Source organism: Triticum dicoccoides, chromosome 7A (genome assembly GCF_002162155.2).
Source record: "Triticum dicoccoides isolate Atlit2015 ecotype Zavitan chromosome 7A, WEW_v2.0, whole genome shotgun sequence".
Lineage (NCBI taxonomy): Eukaryota > Viridiplantae > Streptophyta > Magnoliopsida > Poales > Poaceae > Triticum > Triticum dicoccoides.
The window spans coordinates 622,273,110-622,281,173 of record NC_041392.1 but is presented as its reverse complement, the minus strand read 5'-3'; positions in this window follow the sequence as shown (position 1 = coordinate 622,281,173).

The window sequence follows — 8,064 nt, the reverse complement described above, 5'->3', positions numbered from 1 at the left end:
TGATAATTGCTATACTATTGGTGCTATCCATACTATTAATTATGAGAGTGATTATGCTTATGATATGAAAAGTCCCAAGCTTGGGGATGCTATGTTTGATGAAGATGATGTTTTTGAGAATATATTTGCTGCAATTAGTGTTTGTCCCAAGCTTGGGGATGCTACGTTTAATGAAGATGATATTTGTAGTCTCCCAAGTTTTGATATGCAAATTTATAATGATGATAGCATGCCTCCTACTTATGATAATTATTGTGATGATACATATGCTATAAAAAGTAGTGATTATATTTATAAAACTTGTCATGATTATGGTTACCCCTTTTCTGAACATTACTCTTTTAATGTGGAAACAATTTATAGTATCCAAGTCTCTTATGATACTTTAGCGCTCACGAGAATTGCTGCCATTTTTATTTGGAAAGTGCTATTTAGTTAATTCCTTTTGAAGATGATTAATAGATAAATTCATCATGTCCATAAATTTATTTTAGAATTATATGAGTTCCAGAAGTATACGTTTGATCCAGATTACTACAGACTGCTCTGTTTTTGACAGATTCTGTTTTCTATGTGTTGTTTGCTTATTTCGATGAATCTATGAGTACTATCGGAGGGTATGAACCATAGATAAGTTGGAATACAGTAGGTTTAACACCAATATAAATAAAGAATAAGTTCATTACAGTACCTTGAAGTGGTGACTTATTTTCTTATACTAACGGAGCTCATGAGTTTTCTACTTTAAGTTTTGTGTTGTGAAGTTTTCAAGTTTTGGGTAAGGATTCGATGGACTATGGAAAAAGGGGTGGCAAGAGCCTAAGCTTGGGGACACCCAAGGCACCCCAAGGTAATATTCAAGGACAACCAAAAGCCTAAGCTTGGGGATGCCCAGGAAGGCATCCCCTCTTTCGTCTTCGTTCATCGGTAACTTTACTTGGAGCTATATTTTTATTCACCACATGATATGTGTTTTGCTTGGAGCGTCAATTTATTTTGTTAGAATTTTCTTGCTGTTATTTAGAACAATGTTTTGCATATTTTATTTCAATAAAAGTGGCATTGATAGCCTTTACTATGCCTATGTTAGAAGTCCACATGTTGCTGTTTGAAAACAGAAAGTTTACCGCTGTTGCAATAATTCCCTAGAAAATTCAGAATGTGATAAAATGTTTAAACATTTTGCATACTAAGATCTGATAAATTTACTATAGTTGGAATTTTCTTTCATAATTTTTGGAGCTATGGAAGTATGGATGTTGCTGCATTCTTTACAGATTATCATGTTTAGGCAGATTGCTGTTATGTTTGCATTGTTTGCATATGTTTGCTTATTTAACGATTCTATTTGAGGATAGGACTATTAAATATGCAGAGGAATTTAGTATGAAATGTTGAATAATAATTTTTAGTGATTTGCTACAGTAGAGTATGATAATGTTTTGGCAATGGTTTATACTAACTTATCTCACGAGTCCTTGTTGAGTTTTGTGTGGATGAAGCTTTTGAGATTTAGGGAGACCGTGATATGAGAGGAATTAAGGAGACACAAAAGCTCAAGCTTGGGGATGCCCAAGGCATCCCAAGATAATATTTCAAGAAGTCTCAAGCATCTAAGCTTGGGGATGCCCCGGTTGGCATCCCACCTTTCTTCTTCAACAACTATCAGTTAGTTTCGGTTGATCCTAAGTTTTTGCTTCTTCACATGATGTTTGCCATTCTTAGAATGTCATTTTATTTTGCTTTGCTTGATGTTTGAATAAAATACCAAGATCTGAAATTCTTAAATGTTAGAGAGTCTTCACATAGTTGCATAATTATTCGACTACTCATTGATCTTCACTTATATCTTTTGGAGTAGTTTGTCGTTTGCTCTAGTGCTTCACTTATATCTTTTAGAGCATGGTGGTAGTTTTATTTTGAAGAAATAGATGAACTCTCATGCTTCACTTAGATTATTTTGAGAGTCTTAAATACCATGGTAATTTTCTTAAAATCCTAATATGCTAGGTATACAAGATTAGTAAAAACTTTCATATAGAATATTGAATACTAAGAGAAGTTTGATGCTTGATGATTGTTTTGGGATATGGAGGTAATAATATCAAAGTAGTGCTAGTTGAGTAGTTGTGAATTTGAGAAATGCTTGTGTTGAAGTTTGCAAGTCTCGTAGCATGCACGTATGGTAAAAATTGTGTAACAAATTTGAAACATGATGTGTTATTTGATTGTCCTCCTTATGAGTGGCAGTCGAGGACGAGCGATGGTCTTTTCCTACCAATCTATCCCCCTAGGAGCATGCGCGTAGTACCAAGGTTTTTGATGACTTGTAGACGTTTGCAATAAGTATGTGAGTTCTTTATGACTAATGTTGAGTCCATGGATTATACGCACTCTCACCCTTCCATCCTTGCTAGCCTCTTCGGTACCGTGCATTGCCCTTTCTCACATTGACAGTTGGTGCAAACTTCGCCGGTGCATCCAAACCCCGTGATATGTTACGCTCTTTCACACATAAACCTTCTTATATCTTCCTCAACACAGCCACCATACCTACCTATTATGGCATTTCCATAGCCATTCCGAGATATATTGCCATGCAACTTTCCACCATTCCGTTTATCATGACACATTCATCACTGTCATATTGCTTAGCATGATCATGTAGTTGACATAGTATTTGTGGCAAAGCCACCGTTCATAATTCTTTCATACATGTCGCACTTGATTGATTGCATATCCCGATACACCGCCGGAGGTATTCATATAGAGTCATCTTTGTTCTAGTATCGAGTTGTAATCATTGAGTTGTAAATAAATAGAAGTGTGATGATCATCATTATTAGAGCATTGTCCCAAGTGAGGAATAAAAAAAAGAGAAAGGCCATAAAAAAGGGAGAAGGCCCAAAAAAAGAGAAAGGCCATAAAAAAAGAGAAGGCCCAAAAAAATGAGAGAAAAAGGGAGAAGGGACAATGTCACTATCCTTTTACCACACTTGTGCTTCAAAGTAGCACCATGATCTTCATAGTAGAGAGTCTCTTATGTTATCACTTTCATATACTAGTGGGAATTTTTCATTATAGAACTTGGCTTGTATATTCCAACAATGGGCCTCCTCAAGTGCCCTAGGTCTTCGTGAGCAAGCAAGTTGGATGCACACCCACTTAGTTTCTTTTGTTGAGCTTTCATACATTTATAGCTCTAGTGCATCCGTTGCATGACAATCCCTACTCCTCGCATTAACATCAGTGGGCATTTCCATAGCCCATTTATTAGCCTCGTTGATGTGAGACTTTCTCCTTTTTTGTCTTCTCCACATAACCCCCTCATTATTCTATTCCACCCATAGTGCTATATCCATGGCTCGCGCTCATATATTGCATGAAAGTTTATGAGTTTGAGATTACTAAAGTATGAAACAATTGCTTGGCTTGTCATCGGGGTTGTGCATGATGAGAGCATTCTTGTGTGACGAAAATGGATCATGACTAAACTATATGATTTTGTAGGGATAGCTTTCTTAGGTCATGTTATTTTGAGAAGACATAATTGTTTAGTTAGTATGCTTGAAGTATTATCATTTTTATGTCAATATGAACTTTTGTCTTGAATCTTTCAGATCTGAATATTCATACCACAATTAAGAAGAATTACATTGAAATTATGCCAAGTAGCACTCCGCATCAAAAATTCTGTTTTTATCATTTACCTACTCCAGGACGAGCAGGAATTAAGCTTGGGGATGCTTGATACGTCTCCAACGTATCTATAATTTTTGATTGCTCCATGCTATGTTATCTACTGTTTTGGGCAATATTGGGCTTTATTATCAAATTTTATATTATTTTTGGGACTAACCTATTAACCGGAGGCCCATCCCAGAATTGCTGTTTTTTTGCCTATTTCAGTGTTTCGAAGAAAAGGAATATCAAACGGAGTCGGAACAGAACGAAATCAACTGGAGAAGTTATTTTTGGAAGGAAAGCTACCAGAAAAGCTTGGAGTGCACGTCAGGAAAGAAGGGAGGTGCTCACGAGGGTGGGGGGCACGCCCACCCCCCTAGGGCGCGCTCCCCTGCCTCGTGGCCCCCCCTTCGGTCTCCTGACGTATCTCTTTCACCCATATATACCTATGTATCCTAAAACTTCCACAAGCGACAATAGATCGGGAGTTCCGCCGCCAGAAGCCTTCGTAGCCACCGAAAAGCAATCTAGACCCGTTCCGGCACCCTGCCGGAGGGGGCAATCCTTCCCTGGTGGCCATCTTCATCATCCCGGTGCTCTCCATGACGAGGAGGGAGTAGTTCTCCCTCGGGGCTGAGGGTATGTACCAGTAGCTATGTGTTTGATCTCTCTCTCTCTCTCTCTCTCTCTCTCTCTCTCTCTCTCTCGTGTTCTTGAGGTGATACTGTAACGCCCCGAGACCGATGTGCCAGGTGTCCTCCAGTTATTCGCTGTTGTTGCCTTGTCATGTGCTTGCGTGTCATGCATTGCATATCATGTCATCATGTGCATTTCATTTGCATACATGTTCGTCTCATGCATCCAAGCATTTTCCCCGTTGTCCGTTTTGCAATCCGGCGCTCCTATGTCATCCGGTGTCCCTTTCTACCTTTTTTCGTGTGCGGGTGTAAAACATTTTCGGATTGGACCGAGACTTGTCATGCGGCCTTGGTTTACTACCGATAGACCGCCTGTCAAGTTTCGTGCCATTTGGACTTCGTTTGATACTCCAACGGTTAACCGAGGGACCGAAAAGGCCTCGTGTGTGTTGCAGCCCAACACCCCTCCAAAGTGGCCCAAAACCCACCTAAACCCCATCCATCCTCTCGTTCGTTCGATCACGATCACGTGGCCGAAAACCGCACCTCATTTGGACTCTTCTAGCTCCCTCTACTTATAAATAGGTGTCTCCCCCTCCATTTTCACGAATGAACCCTAAATTTTCCCTCCGCGCCGTGCCAGACATGTCCGACTCCGCGCCGGACGCGTCCAGCCGCCGTCCCGTCCTATCCTGACGCGCCAAGTGTCAGCCGCGCCTCTCCCGCCACCGCGGCCCGCCGGGGCCCTGATCAGGCCCTCCCGGCCTGGGACGCCGCCGCCGCCGCCCGCCTTCAGCGCCGGCCACCGCGCGCCACCCGCCTCCACCACAAGCTCGCCGCGCCGCCGCGCCATCCCGCCGGTGACCCCGTGCCTCGCTGCTGCGCTCGCCACTGGCCGCTGCACCGCACCGTGCTCCGCCGCCTTCCGCCGCCTCCCGCCACGCCGGCGCCGCCCCGGCCTCTCCTTCCCTCGGATCCCTCCTTCTCCGGCGACCTCGACGTCGACTCCGGCGAACTGCTACAGTGCCGGCCCGGCTGGATCTGGATCTGGATCCCCTCGGGTTGACCTTTCCCTCTGAACCCTAACTTTTATGCAAACTTTGACATGCCATAACTCTGCATCCGTGGCTCCGATTCATGCGTGTAGCATATCAAAATGTTCGTCTCGACGAGTACATCATTTAATCTCATTGCATCATTTTCATTTGAGCTCATCTTGATGCCCGAAATGTTGTTGGAAGGGGGCTATGTGATGATAGTTTCAGATCTGTTTCAGCAAATGCACTTTTGTCATTTTTGTCATGATTAATGTGTGCATGCTATGATCCTGAGCTCTACATGTGTTTTTGAGAATGCCATGCCATCTTTACAGGGGTGTATGCCATGTATTTTTGTGATCTTTGTGGTGACTAGCACAAGCATGCAAAGTAGCTTACTCAATGATGCTGATTCCAGGAACTTAGAATTTCACTAAGTCCTTGCCATGTCATTATTTTTATGCCAGATGTTCATGTTGTTTCCTAGTGATCCGTACCTCTTTTGGGCATGATCATTAAGGATGTTTTGTAGATAATGTTGTTCTCTATCCATCCATGTCTTTGTTTGCAATTATGGAGCACCCTAGCTTGAGTGAATCGAGCTCTACTTTTGCTATAAAATGTTCCTGGCAGATTCTTAACATGTTTAGCGATTTTGCCGAGCTTGTTGTTGTTGATCCGTGCATGCTATGTTGTTGTTCTTGCCATGTCTAGCTTCTATGCCATGTCTTCTTGATGGGTGTATGCTTAGTTTGTCATGTCATTCCTCGTAGTGAGTGCATCGAGCTCGTAAACATGCCTACTCGTTATCTGTTTTGCATGCTCCAGTTTTTCACTAAGTCTGAATCTGTTTATGTTTTTGCTATGTTCACATGCTTGCAATTGTATTTTCTGTTCCCTTTTTGGCTCATGGTCACTAAGGGACTTTTGTTACATGCTTTGAGTAGCTTCATGCCATGCCTTGCTTTGCCATGATATGTTCCTGTAGCATGTAGTTATTGTGCTCTGAACATTGCTTCCTGATGATAAATTCCTGACTTGTTTATTTCTCTAAGTCTGTAACCTGTTATCATTTGCACTTTTGCCATGCTTGTTTGAACCTGTTATTGGGTGAATTAGGCGTAGCTCAGTGTTCACTTTTGTCAAGCATCATGAGTGGATCCCTGCCATGTATTTTTTGCCATGTTTGAGTGCAGTAGCTTATTTATCTTGATGCATTTAGGAGGCTACTTGCTGTTAATCGCAGACCGGTGCCATATTTGTTTTGCTTGCCATTTCCAAACCGTGCATCCGATTCCGGTGATCTTTATATCGATTTCGACCGAAATCAACTCCCATTTCCATTGGCACTCTTGGATTTCCATGTTGAGGCCAGGTTCAATCATTCCTTTCCAAATCATGCATATGCATCACATACCGCTTCCCGCATATCATGCCATGTTCATGTGTTGGTTGTTTACTATATTGTGTGCTTCTTTCTGGTGTTGCTTCTTCGGGTTGGTTCTGATAACGTCACGTTTGTGAGGACCCATTCGACTACGTCCGTTTGTCTTCTTCATGGACTCGTTCTTCTTCCTTGCAGGATTTCAGGTAAGATGATCATACCCTCGAAATCACTTCTATCTTTGCTTGCTAGTTGCTCGATCTTTTGCTATGCCCATGCTGCGATACCTACCACTTGCTTATTGTAACGCCCTCGATGTGGCTATATCTCCCACGTGTCGAAGCATGACTTAGAGGCATAACCGCATTGAAAGCAATGTCGCAAGTGAGGTAATCTTCACACAACCCATGTAATACATAAGGGTAAGAGATACATAGTTGGCTTACACTCGCCACTTCACACAATTACATGAATAAAGCATTACATCAATCAAATACAATCAAGGTCCTACTACGGAACCAAAATAAAAGAAGACTACCCCAAATGCTACACAGATCCCCGATCGACCCCAACTGGGCTCCACTACTGATCAACTAGAACGAAACAACACAAAGGACAAGGTCTTCATCGAGCTCCTCCTTGAGCTTGGTTGCGTCACCTGCTCTGTAACATCGGCACCTGCAAACTGGGTTTTGAAGTATCTGTGAGTCACGGGGACTCAGCAATCTCACACCCTCGTGATCAAGACTATTTAAGCTTATAGGTAAGGTAAAGGTATGAGGTGGAGCTGCAGCAAGCGACTTTCATATATGGTGGCCAACTTATTCGCAAAAGAGAGCGAGAAGAGAAGACAAAAGCACGGTCGAACAACTATGATCAAGAAGTGATCTTAGAACAACAACGTCAAATATAACTCCAACACCGTGTTCACTTCCCGGACCCCGCTGAGAAGAGACCATCACGGTAACACACGCGGTTGGTGCATTTTAATTAAGGTAAACTTCAGGTTTTCTACAACCGGACATTAACAAATTCCCATCTGCCCATAACCGCGGGCACGACTTTCAAAAGTTCAAATCCCTGCAGGGGTGTCCCAACTTAGCCCATCACAAGCTCTCACGGTCAACGAAGGATATTCCTTCTAGCGGGAAGACCCGATCAGGCTCGGAATCCCGGTTACAAGACATCCTCGACAATGGTAAAACAAGTCCAGCAAAGCCGCCCGATGCACCGACATCCTGATGGGAGCTGCACATATCTCATTCTCAGGGCAACACCGGATAGGTCAAGCTACGAGTAAAACCAACCCTCAAGTTTCCCC